Genomic DNA, 13,698 nt, shown 5'->3' with positions numbered 1-13,698 from the left:
AGTCACAAGCTCATAAGTGACACATTTGGTTATCACTGACCCTGAAGAAGTAAAAATGCCACTGCAGATATCCATCCTTAGCATTGTCAGTGCAATAATCATTAGGATCTTAAATGATCTGACCTTTTCTCAAAGACTTTCAAGTATGTTCACCACCTGAGACAACAAATGCGCTAAGTTTCTCCAGGATACTGCCTCAGCACACTGTAACTTTGTTGATAGGAGCTGGAAGCCAGCTACCACATCCTGAAAAATGAAGTGGTGAATGAAAAGGCAATCAGCATACGGCATGAGATCAGCCAGGCAGAGAAGTACCACTCCAGCAAAAGGCAGTGAGCTGCTGGATTGCACATCAGCTTCATTATCAACAGGTGGTCAAGAAATACTTGGAAAGAACATCTTCAAACAAATGTCTGCTTGACACAAGTCTAGCCGGAATTTTTAGCAGTAGGTAAAAACTGATAGCAAAGGATAATAGCCAATGAAAAGAGGGGGTTGTTGTTTTGGGGTTTTTTTCCCCACTTAGTTGATTGTGGGAATTTTGGCATGTATTGTTTTGTTTTCTTTTGTTTTCAACAAAAACCAACAATCGAAACACGTACTTCACTAAAGCGACGAAGCGGTAGCTAGCTAACGGCTGAGGCAGAGTAGCCTTGCTATATAAAGCCACATCAACTGAACAAGAGCATTGAACTCGCAACTGAATGGAAAGCACCAGCCATCCCATCTAATTGATAATTTTAAGGCATGCACTAGAAGGCTACAGGAAAATAAAGCAGAGGTTTCCAATTGCTCATATTCATTATTCTGTCAGGCTGGCCCCACAGGGGGAAGAATTCATCTTTGTGCCCATAAAGACAAGAACCACAGAGACAAGCTGAGCCAGCTTTAAAGTGTTACTTAAAAGGTAGAGGGGATTGTCAAGAACAAAAGTGCTGTCAAAAGTCAGAGCCACCATGAGAGAGAAGGCTATTTCCAAAAAGTCAGAATTGCTAAATTTAGCCAAGGACACCAGAGTAAGTGGTCATGATACTTGCAGAAGTCAAGCTGAGTGGCAAAGAGATAATGACAGTTCACAGCATTAGCAGCAGGTCATGATGGAACAAAGCTGAAATGGGATTTTGCTGCAAAACCACACAGATCTACCTCTCTATAATATGAAACAATATTCAAAATTGAGATTTTAGAGTATTGCTGATCCCAGAGAAATCTTTACAGAAAGGAAAGAAAAAAAAAAAAAAAAAGGAAAAGAAAAGGAAAGGAAAAAAACCCCAGCATTTCAGCAGAACAGTATCACAAACTGGCTGTTGTCCTGCAGTGAGCTTGTAGAAATATGTTCATGTCACATTACAACCATATCATGACCACATAAGTAGGAATTCCAAATCTTCTATTAAAATCCCAAAGAATGCATTTTTAAAATTGAAAGAAAAAAGTGCAGTTTTGGGTTGAGAAACTCTCCCTTAATGACATTAATGCCAAATTATTTCAACATGTGATATCAAGACAAATATATATTATCTATGGAACTCACTGGCTCCAGCACATCTACAGACGGAAACAACAGCAGGACTGATCATTCAGAAGAAAGATGATTGCAAAGTGCCCAAGGAGTCCAGGCCTGCTGGAAATATGAAGGTTTTGTCAGCATTAATCTTTCTCACTGGGAGAAATTGCTGCATATGTGGAAGAGCTTATTTCTAATTTCTCTTCAGTGCAGAAGGGCTGAGCACTTCAGTGCTCAAACCACTAGTTTTCAAAGGAGAGTGCTGTACTTCTTTCAGGTTAAGAGATAATTTTGTATTGACAAATATATAAAGAAGTCAGCTAATCTACCTTAACACAACGTCACTTGGTTTTAAATTTACTGCCACAAACAAATGTGACAGAGGGACAAGTTATGAGGTCTCCCCATACAGGGTGCTATGATCTTACACAAGGAAACTGGAAACAACTTTTTCAGGACAGCATATGTGCAAGAAGAGACAGGACCAGGACACTGCACTTTTGTGTCTCACTCCTGTCTCACATAGATCAACAGGGAACTGAAAGAGTCTATGGGATAACTTATCTGCTTGAAATGCTTTTAGCCACAGGAGACAGAGTCAATTTTGCCTGCAATTCACTCTGCTCCTTTAGAAGCATTTTCTTTCATGGACGTAAGTGTGTGAAGGTACATGAGAAGGGAACCAGCTCCTGCTTTCAGCCTGCATTCCACCCTGCTCTTTTGTTCTTAGCTGCTCATACTGCCATACCACTGTCTAGGAATTACTGTAACCTCCATGTCAAGGGACCAAAAGCATAAAACAGTTTAATGATAAAATAATTATATTTTTTTTTCTTTCTATTCCAGCAAGCTTTCTGGACTATACAATTTATACTTACTATCAAAATATCATCAGACAACCTTAACCTGGTCCTTGATAATGTTCTTACTACTGCAAGGCACTGTTACAGTCAGTCTTGCATAACGCATTAAAATACATGCAACTTGATTTATTTCTCCCTCTCAGCCTGATCCAAAATGTGTTAAACTGATAGAAGAATGCCAGGAATGTTGCAATGGCTCAAGCTCAACATGTTGCATCTACAACCATAGTGCAGCTGAACTGTGTCACAACTGCATCACCACAGCAGAGTACATGAAGCAGCAGCCATACTTTCTGGAGATATTCAAGGCACAGATACTTTAGGAAAAACAGGGCTGGCAGATTGGTATCTGATTTGAATCTGGGAAGCTGCAAGAGAAATAGCCTATGTGTACAGCTCAACGGGACATAAGCCTCTATGGATTCACTTTCCACCTCTGCCTCACACTTGAACTTCACAAAACTTAAGTTTTAGCTTCTCTCCCCATGCTGCCCAACAGGCCTAAAAGAAATTTAACATCCAGCAACTGAAATTAATCATCATTATGCTGTCAGCAGTAGAATTCAAAAGAGCTGTTTTAAAACATCCAAAAGAGATTATTAAAAATGTTAGAAATATTAGAAATATTTAGACAAGAGTCTGCTGGATGTCAGCATATTGCTTCAGAGTCCAAAGCAGCATTACACACATCCAACCCTGAGCTTAGTGATGCCACCTTTAATAAGTTAAAGAAATATTAAAATCCTGTTCATAAAATCTTCCTTCTACCGGAACAGACATTAATTAGTTCTCAACAAATAAAAGATTATCAGCTTTTATTCTACAATAAATCTTTCAATTGCAATGTGTTTGCACTCTCTTGTGCTATCCACTGCATCTCCTCCAGCTGCCAGGAGCTATTAGTAATGTTTCCAGAATGAAATCATGGAACTGTTCCTGTTTCTTCCCAAACACCAGAACTGATAAAAATGAGAGACTGACATTGCCAACAGCTGTTACCTGATCCCATTGTCCTTGCTGAAAATAAGTGTACAAATAATAATGCAAGGCATAACTCGGTCCTACTCCTACTTCAGTTAACCGAATATTTCCTTCAGCTGAAGTGGAAGGAGTCTTCATATGCCAATACACAATTCCTGATGAGAGCAGATGTCTCTATACTTCTCATCTGTAACTTCCTCTGGGAGGGAGCAGGAGGGGTGTGACACAACACAAAAAAAAAAACAAAGAAGAGGTCATGTACCCCAAAAAACAAGTCATGATCCACACACACCATAGTTTAGTGAACACCTGGCAGTGCTAAGCAATCCACAGTTGTTTACAGTACCATGTTAAACAGCACAATGTGTAAGTTTGTTATTTCCACATAGCCACATGCCTACCATATAAGCTGGGGCTGGTCACGATTCCTCCATGCAAAAAGCCTGTGAAGCAGTAGTCTAAAGCAGCTAGGTATTACAGAGAACTTTTTTTTGTCAAAACATTTGATTTTTCAAAATATTCCTCAGCTTCATAGCCAGAGACTACTAAAGCAAACAGCCTTATAGTCCTTCAGGAGAACACAGTGAGACAAAGCCAAAAACCCTGCAAAGAAGCAGCAATAAATGTAAATGTGATAAAGCTAAGTGTTGACTTCCAGTCCACTAAATTGCTTCTTTCAAAAGGCATCCACCTCCTTACATTCGCTGCACGGGGAGATATGTTCCTGTGTTTTCCTTGCCTAAGAATTGCTGATGCAGAAATCCTCCTTTTAGAGCTCCTAATCTCCAGTATTCCCTTCTTACAATAGTACTGATAAGAAGTCATACCCAAAGTAGACTGCCTTCAATAGCTAATAAATTAATTTCCTTTCCTATTTAACATTCAACTCATTTTGTGCTAACAAAGCTTCAAGAGCTTGCTGGACTTCCATATTTCTATGCCTGCAATAAAGGCTTCTGAGAATCTGGTCAAGACCTCACTGCAAGCACAGAATCACAGTAATAGCAATACATACTTTATAAGGTTATACAATTAATGACATGGTAATCTGTTTTAAACTATTGTTTAAGAACAATTCTGACCATGATGACATTCCCCATTCCCCAGCTCCTTTAAGAAAAGCTGAGAAGCACCTATAAATGCAGACTAGGGTGAGGTGTTAAACAGAGAAAGCTCCTTTCCTACTTACAAAAGAGCCAAAACAAGCAAAGCCACCAGCAGTAAGTGAACTCTGACAGCTTTCCCCCTAACAAACATCTTACTAACACAGAAACATGGAGGTGAGTATGTTGTGAGGCTTCAGATGAATACAACCAGTAAAGAGCCCTTTGATCCATCAGTGGTGGAACCATCCAAACTGTGAGGAAGGAAAAGGTAAAATGGCACATCCCCTAAATGGAGAGAAATAGAAACACTCTCCTCAGCAGATGAAAAGGATCCAGATGGACTAAGACTAACAGTATTGGTTATATTCTACTTACCTGTTCTACTGGTGCATTTCCTCAAATTTAGGACCATTCCACTTCAAAAATCCCAGTAGTTGAATGCAGCCTCTGAGCACTCAAAGTTGAAAGCTTGCCCCTTAAAAGTTCCTAGAGAGTCCAAAGGTATGAACACTTAATTTTCCTTTAGTAAGATAACTAGGTTGCCAAGAGGGACACCCAGACTACAGATGTGGTAGTTGTGGCTGCCAACACCATATGACAGAAAGGTAGTAGAAGACAGCCGTATGGTGACCACTGGCAAAACCAACAAGACAAAGAGGGTGGAGGCCTCAGTTCTTGCTTCAATGCAAGCAACAGCATTTTTATTACCCAGCTTATAATAATAATAATAAAAAAAAACCTCCACAAAAGTCACAGCAGTGTTCAACATGCTTGGAAACAGAAGACAAATGAGAGGTTCACCTTGAGGTTCCCAGATGATGGGGCAGAGTGCACCCTCAGCAAGGCTGTAGATGACACAAAACTGGGAGGAGTGGCTGATACACCAGCGGGTTGTGCTGTCATCCAGAGGGACCTCAACAGACTTTAGAAATGGTCTGAACAGGGACCTCATGAAGTTCAACACAGGGAAGTGCAAAGTCCTGCCCCTGGGAAGGGACAACTCCACACACCAGGACAGGCGGGGGGTTGACAGATGGGAAAGTGGCTTTGCAGAAAAGGACCTGGGGACCCTGGTGGACTCCAAGTTGAACCCGAGCCACCAGTGTGCCCTTGTGGCAAAGGAGGCTGACAGCCTCTTGGGCAGCATTAGGAAGAGTGTTGACCAGAGGACTAGGGACATGGTCCTTCCCCTTTACTCAGCACTGGTGAGGCCACAGCTGGAGTGCGTGTCCTGTTCTCGGCTCCTCAGTACAAGAAAGACATGGAGATACTGGAGAGTCTCCAGCCAAGGGCCTTCCAACCTCAGCCACGCTATGATGCTACAATTTTACTCAATACCATTGCAACAGCAGGATGAGTAGCAGGTATCAGTAGATCACAAATAACAATAGCATTTTGATACCACCTGTGGTGGCTCTAAGGCTGTCCATTACCCTCTAACGGCATTTCTAATTGCGGCTCAGCTTACAGCAGGTGGAGAGCTCAACTAGAAATTTCACAGTAGGTTTCTGCGTCTGCATGTGTGTACATGCACACGTTTGCATGCATGCACATGCTTATACATGAAAATAATGCAACTGAGATACAGCAACACAGTACTACACAAACAAGAACAAATAAAAATATTCATTATCAAGATAATACCGAGAAGAGGAAAATATTCGGTTCTTGTATGTTCAAAACCAGAAAAAAGTTCTTGTAACTTGCACTTCTAACTCCCTTTTCTGCTCAGCCCAGGTTGGCACAGGTGCACCTCAGCAAGCTCGGGGCTAGATAACGAAATCTGCAGCAAGGGCTACTGCACAGGCACAGAAATACCCAAGGATTCTGCAAGGAATTAAAAGTGTTGGTGAAGATGTATCTACGGGAACATGTAACGCATTATGAAAAGTGACTTCATGTTGTAAAAAAGTTTGCACCAGGTCAGCAGTCACCTTTATTTTGCAACAGACTTAAAACCTTTGTTGCAGTATGCCACCACTACTGTATATCACTTAAGACAGAAGAAAACAGAAAAAATATTAGGTTTATAAAGCTGTAGTGGGGATGGACTCCACTGTACCCAAGGTAGGAGTTGCCCCTTGAGGCACCAGTACGCTTCTTGGTTGATTTCTTTGCCTCAGTCTTCTGAGAAGCAGCAAGCACCTCCTGTATTTAAGATTGAAAGCATCATAGCTTTCAGAAGAAAACTACTGAAATATTCACAAGTCAACAGAGCCAGCTTGAAACATCCAGCACTGCAGCCGCTGTGCCAAGGCTATCAGCAGTACAGTCACAAAGAAAAAGGAGTGTTTGAGGGCCAGGACATAGTTACGATGCCTGTGATCCAGCCATTTTATAACTCCTTTTTGAGGGATTTTTTAAAAAAATATTATCTCCTTAATGAGCTCAGTTTTTATGATCAAAGCAGGAGACTTGTTCATGCTCTAAGTTACATGAGGTATAAAAGCACATCCCAGGAGAAATTAAATTCAGCTTCAGAACTACATGAATTTGGACATTACTGAAATTAAGGTAGTATTTTCAGGCTCTGAACAACACACAAAAAAATGCACAGCTTAATGACTGCTATGCAGGGAAGACTTTTATATAGGAATATTAGGAGCCTTTGGGTGCTGTTTATACCAAGTCCAGTCCTCAATAAAAATCAAAACATTGCATACATATTTTCTCATTGCCACTTGCAGTGAAAGCCTTACAATTTCTGCAGCAATTGGTGCATCCAATAGTCCTTCACAGAATAAATTTGCACTGCACAGTATTACATAAATCTTCACATCTCCTTGTCCACAAAAGCTTTATCAATACTACACCTTCAGTTATTGCTGCTACCTCTGAAGCCGAAAAGGAGCAGGGAGAAAAGGACCGAGTAAAACCTGGGTTTATTGTTTCTAGGAAAGAAGAGATTGGAAACTGTAAAATAAGAATGAATATAGGCAGCGTAAGCAATGCAGCCTGCAACTCACAATGAGTTTTCAGAATTCCAGTCAAAACGTCCGTTTTGACGCGACCAGCCAGAAGAGAGCGTGCCCTGGGAGTGCAGTTTTTACCTCTGTCTGCTTGCATCGCTGCCCAGCCCTGGTGGGATGCTCTGAAAGCTCACACACATCAAATAATATCATGTGCTTTGAAAAGAAACCATGTACCTCTTTTTGCCCCCAAGCAATCAAGTTAGGCTCATGCTTTTTTATTTTTATTGTACTGTTTTGCTATTTCTCTGACTTTCTGCTGCTATCAACCCCCACACCCCTAACTTAACTACTGGGAATAATTTTTATTTTATTGCTTCAAATAACATGAATTTCAGATAAGAACTTTACTAGATTTACTAGAGGACATTTTAGAGACTCAAAACATACTTACTGCCTGTTCTTACAGGTTAGCTGAAAGATGTTGTCTGTTAAACACCTGCAAGGAAATATCCATGTTAAGGTTAATACAAGCTGTGATCAAAATCTTCACCTTCTCTGTGCTTTTTTCTTGTCTTGATAGCACTAGGATAATACAATATTTTTAACATAGAGGTGGACTGAACTCGCAATGCAATGCAAAAAAAAAAAAGCATAGAAATATATAAAAGATGTACTAGGAACTAATTCTAAGCCATTAACAAGAAACCGCAGAGGATGCAAAGTCAATTTTCTTCTCTTTGCAGCTCACCTTTAGACACATCACAGTTGCCCCATCACTTCTCCAAGCAGGTGGCACATGCTACTCAGCGCAGCTCCTGACTGACATGAGTGTGCCTTCCCCCAAGGAATTCATCAGCACCAGATTAACTAGCTAAGATTCCCTATTTAAGGTGAAATCATCACACTCAGAAGTAATAGGTAACAATCATCATAGACTTGCCAATACAGGTCAAGTGCTTTTTACATGAATGTTAATTCACAAGACCAGCAATTGCTCATGATTGTGGAAACAAAACAAAAAGAGAAACAGGACCTGATGAGCTTGTGAAGGGCCTGCAGCCCCTTCAGAACAGGAACAAACAGGTATTATCAAAGGACTGTCAGCAGATGTGCTCGCTTCAGAAAGAGGGTCAGAGAAACAGAGGAACAGAACATGTCCTGTTTGAAAGGAATATCTATACAGCTGATCCCAGAAAAGCTACAGGTTGCACACGGGGCTGGAATGGGCAACTGGAAGAAAATACTTCCAGATTCCCCTTCAGCACATGACCACAAACTTACTGCTTAACCTTAGGCTAACCAACTTATTACTTGTGTGTTGACAGCCACCATCTGGAAGCTAGATAACAGTTCACAGCTATTGTACCTCACAAATACAGTGAGGCTTAATTGTTGATATTTGCAAAGAGCAGAGATAAAGTTCAGATTAAAAGGTTCACTGCCACTCAGTACATACAGAGGGAGGGAAGAGATAACACGTTAACTCTATTTGCTGAAGTGGTGCAATATAATTCAATTCTACAACCACAAACAAATCAAATAAAGAGTTATGGCTACGCACATGTGCATGCACACAAATTCTCCTTTGGCCCTGATCCTGTCAGCTATTTGTGCAATATAATAAGCTGTGATCATGAAAATCCATCTACATTCATAGCCTTACAGCTCTATTCCATCTTTGCAGTATGCACGAGCATGGGCAGCGTGTCTTGTAAACATCTTAAAATATACACAAGTGGGAAAAAGTCTTGACTAAGATTCTGCAAACCTTCTATTGCAATAAAGGCAGCATACAGAAGGCAGGAGAAACAAAACGATCCATATGTGTGCATAAGGAAAACACGAGACAGCTTTATGCTTAACACGTTCTTTATATTTTTTTTCCTTCTGCTAATGTATCACCTGTTGTTCCAGGCATTGTGTCACCAGATGGTACGAGCACCGTTCTCACGATAAAGTGCTGTACTGCTATCAATGACATTTAGCAGAAGCGGTCCCCTTCAGAACAAACCTAAAACATTAGACAAAAAAGCAGCCCTAGAAGCTCAGTCACACTGCAAGGCAGTCACAGCTGATGAATCACGATGACTGGAGAGAGCTGAGCAGGAGCAGGTAGCTTGTATTCCCCACGCAGCTCCCATGACCTCTTCACCTACTGTACAGGGATTACAGCCAGGCTCACGTAGCAGACAAAGCTGTTGTGCTTAAAGCAAAGGGCACCTGGCACCCTCCCACTTCTCACCACATAACCTACGAGACAGGCAGCTACTTCCTTGTAGTCAGGGTGCAGTGGCTGACAAATGTATGTGACGTATTCCTGCAGAATTACAGGACAGTGAAATAACCAGATGAGGAAGAAAGACTCATCTTCTGCTTTAATGGCACTTCAGTCTGAGGAAACAGAGATCTATAAATGGTTTACCACAATGAGAAACTAGTTGAGAAACCAGCCTCAGGTGTTGCATTCTGCATATCTTCCTGGGAAAAACTTCTAAGGGATAGGAAGGAGCTGGGGGGGTTGGTGAGAAAAGGAAAAAGAAAAAAGTAAGAAATCTTGAAGTATTGAGAATGATTAAAAAAAAAAAAAAAAAAACCCTTTTGGGTCAATTTTCCCTACTTACTTTCTTATTTGAGAGTATTTTATGAAAATTAAGATTCTTTTATTAGGAGAGGAAAGAGTGTTGAATCTCAGCTTTCCCCCAGCTGTACGTTATTACTTAAGAACAAATGCAGTGGGCCTGTTTAAGTCTGCTTTTTGTTTGTTTGCTTATCTGTTTTCCATGCATTCGATGCCCTTTATGGAAATGAAATAAGAAATAAAAGACCACATCAAAACATAGCCAGGTTTGTAAGTTTTATTCCCTTTGTTACGTCAAAAGCTCACACAAGATTTGGAAGAACTGATCCCTAACATTTATACTATGTATTTTAAAGCAACTCTAAAGAAGTCACTTAAATCGAGATCAAGGAGAGTGTTATCATTTGAACCACCACTTAACATAGACCATGTGGTCTTCCTGGATCACGTTTCCTCTCAAAAACCTTAGCTGCAGTTGAACAAGAACACTGTTATCCCACTCCATAAGATTACTGAACCTACAAGAGAGGTTCTGACTGGATATTTCCAGTCAAAAGCATCCTCCAAGAAAAGCCACACAAAGCCAATGCACTTGCACAAAGCTTATGCTTTTGACAAACTCACGGTGTTCTCATGAAAACGTGAACGAAGAAGTTCTCCTCCTTCTCCGTCAAGGTTGAGACATGCAAATTCAGACACCTTCACGTGCCCTGAATGGAGCTAGAGAAGTCACATCCAAGGTAGGCACCAAAGTCTGGAAAGAACTCCACTGACCAGTTCTCAGGAGGCCACCCCAGGATCTTCACACTCCCTTCACTTGATTGCCTAACTCTTTGCCATCTACAATAGCAGTTTAGTCATGTAACACCCTACTCAGAGGCCCAGTTTCAGGTTTCAGGCTCTAGAGGAGACCTATACGCATCACATCATAACTGGACACTGTCAGCATTTCAGTCACTCCAACTACAGGAAATAAAACGTGCTTTAAGCAACACCATGAGAAACTTGAGTACATTCTTCAGGGCTGACCTACACAGCAGTTTCAACTTGTATTAGTATTATATATTAGTTCCTGCTAATCCTTATCAGAAGGCCTTGCAAAAGCTTGCTTAATTTCTTTTCTCATTTTATTCACGTAAAGAGAGAGAAAAAAGGGGAAAAAAGACAAGGCATGCTAAGGAAATAGTATTCTATACGCACTTCTGAAAAAGTGAAAGAAAAAGGCAGAATCATTGCTGGAAGAACAAAGATAGCTCACCTGGGGAGTAGCTTCATCACCAGGAAATTGTTGTTTCTTCACACCCAACTGCTTCCCTCCAGGTAAGGCCTTCAAGGCTCCTAGTGCCGCAGCGCTAGTGGAGACTTCATGCCGGTACCCGAAAGCTGCTGCAAAGATGGTGTATTTTTGGTGCTGTGATATACACCATAGCGTGCGAAATAGCTGTTTGGAAAGCAAAAGCTTTCTAGGTAGAGTGTGTGTTTGTGTGCGCGTGTCAGACACCACCCTCCCATCCAAGAAAAATCTCACAGAAGCCATTATAGGGACTCCCTGAACTCGGAGAATTCCTTTGCTGCACCATTACTAAAAACTTTTTCTTTTCATACACATATTGTACGTGTGCGGATTTGTTGGCCTTTCACACTTAAGATCCCTCTCAAGGCTAGACACCTGAAATGACACTACAAAGACAGTCCCTTCCCTCTAGGCGTTTCTGAGGTTTGCCACAGCTTGAACCTTGGCAGGAGGGACTCCCCTGTTGGGTGCCTCATCAACATCTCACTTGACCAGGCTCAAGCACATCAGATGTTAGAGAAGAAGTTTCAGTTTAACTAACAGGCTCTTTGGTGGAGTTTTACATGGAGTACGACGGACGGAATCCACTCTGAGTTCACTTGATACCTTCATTAACCACTTTCCTGTTACTGCAAAGGTCTTCAAAAAGACCTTGCCATTCTCTGATGACATCATGAAAGTAAAGGGTTAAGGGTTAAAATTACTTTATTCCAACATAAATCTTTTGCATTTATATTTAGAATGAGATCTAATAATCCAGCGTTCCGTTCTGACTGAAGTGGCCATTAGAGCGAGCAATTCTTTGGGCAAGTGAAAGAGTTCAGATCACTAAGGCGCTGCAGAACGCGATTTCAATAGCAGAACAATCAATGAACTTCTCAAGTTGAGCGCTGTCAAAAGAGCTCAAAGAGTCACTTTCTGTATTCTTTCCCTATTGTAAGCATTTAAAAAACAAAAACAAAAAAAAAAAAAAAGAGGGTGGGGCAGGGTGGTGAGACACAGGCACCAAAATCACTTCAAGTCCAAAAGCACGTAAAGAAGTTCAGTTCAATAATTTGTCCATAGCAGAAAATTTCAGCAGAGCCTTTGTGAATACTTTCAATTTAAGATGCATAACTAAAAGGTCCTGTTGCCACCTACAAATTACTTACTCATCACGGGGGGCTGGGGCGGGTGGAATTCAGTTAAAATGCATACAGTAGCAAAGTATCACCAAGACTTATACCGCAAGTTAAAGTAGTAATTTAGTAATTTTTCCATCAATGCTCTTCTGTGAAAAGTTGCAAAATCAGTCCTTATACAGAGATCCCATTCAATGATACTCCACAGTCAAATCATCCACTAAACCCAGCCCCTCTTTTTAAGGAACAAAAGCAGTTATGAGTTCTATAATTGACCAGAGTCTCCTACTTTACCTGCATTTTCATTTCAATATACAAAGCACAAAGTTACACATTCCTCAACTGCCTTGACACTGTGACTATAATAGCAAGTGCTGTAGACAGGGCAGTATTATTAAAATATTAGATGTCATTTTGTCTCCATTTTAATGCGAAAACATTTGGAAGCTTTACTTATCCCTCCATTCTTTAAAAAGTGACTGAAGTTTGAGATAATGAATGACGAAAGAGAAAAGACAAAATTCTTACTGTTGTCCAAGAAACCTGTTTTGGAGGTTGGTTGGTTTGTCTTTGAGATATAACAAACATGTCACTAGAAACCTTTTGTTAACTTGGTATTTCTTAATACCAAGCCAAATAGCTATAATACATTTTGAAATTACATACCAACATACTAAATATTTGTTTTACTGCAAACTCTGAGGTGTTGCTTTATGTTCATTAGGATCTGGGAATTCCACCCCATTTTGGTGCAAGTTAAAGGAGTTAACAAGCCCAGAAATGATGTCATTTGAGCTAATCGAGCAAAGATGGAATTCAGGTTTAGCATTACAGAAAGGCCACAAACTCAGGCATCTGAGCTAGAAAATGCCAGATTTTCTGTGTTAATGCAAGGTTAACATATGCACTAGGTGTCTGAATTTCTGGATGCTGTTCCCTAAACCCTGAATTTTCTCCTCATGGAGACTGGATGCAAAAGAGGAGTTACACAGACAACTAAAATATGAGGTTTCTTTATACGCAAAGTTTGGGTACGGATACCTGACAATAACAACTTAAACTATGACCTCAGCATATCACTGCTTCACATAAAAAAAAATTTTAGGAAGTTTCAATACCTAGAAAAACCTCCCTGTGGGATTTTTATTTTTCTAGGAAAAATAACTAGAAGAAATCAAACCCTGAATATTCAGACTTAGCTGACACATATAAGATCTCTAACCACATTAATGGTTATACTTGTATCTCCCTATGCAGTTATTAACAGATATACTTATTTCTTTGGCCTTAAGAATTCTAACAGACTAAAAAAAAAAACAAAAAAACAGGGTTGTAA

The sequence above is a fragment of the Leptosomus discolor genome, chromosome 2, assembly GCF_034619465.1.
Source record: "Leptosomus discolor isolate bLepDis1 chromosome 2, bLepDis1.hap2, whole genome shotgun sequence".
Lineage (NCBI taxonomy): Eukaryota > Metazoa > Chordata > Aves > Leptosomiformes > Leptosomidae > Leptosomus > Leptosomus discolor.
Note: the sequence above shows the minus strand (reverse complement) of the source record.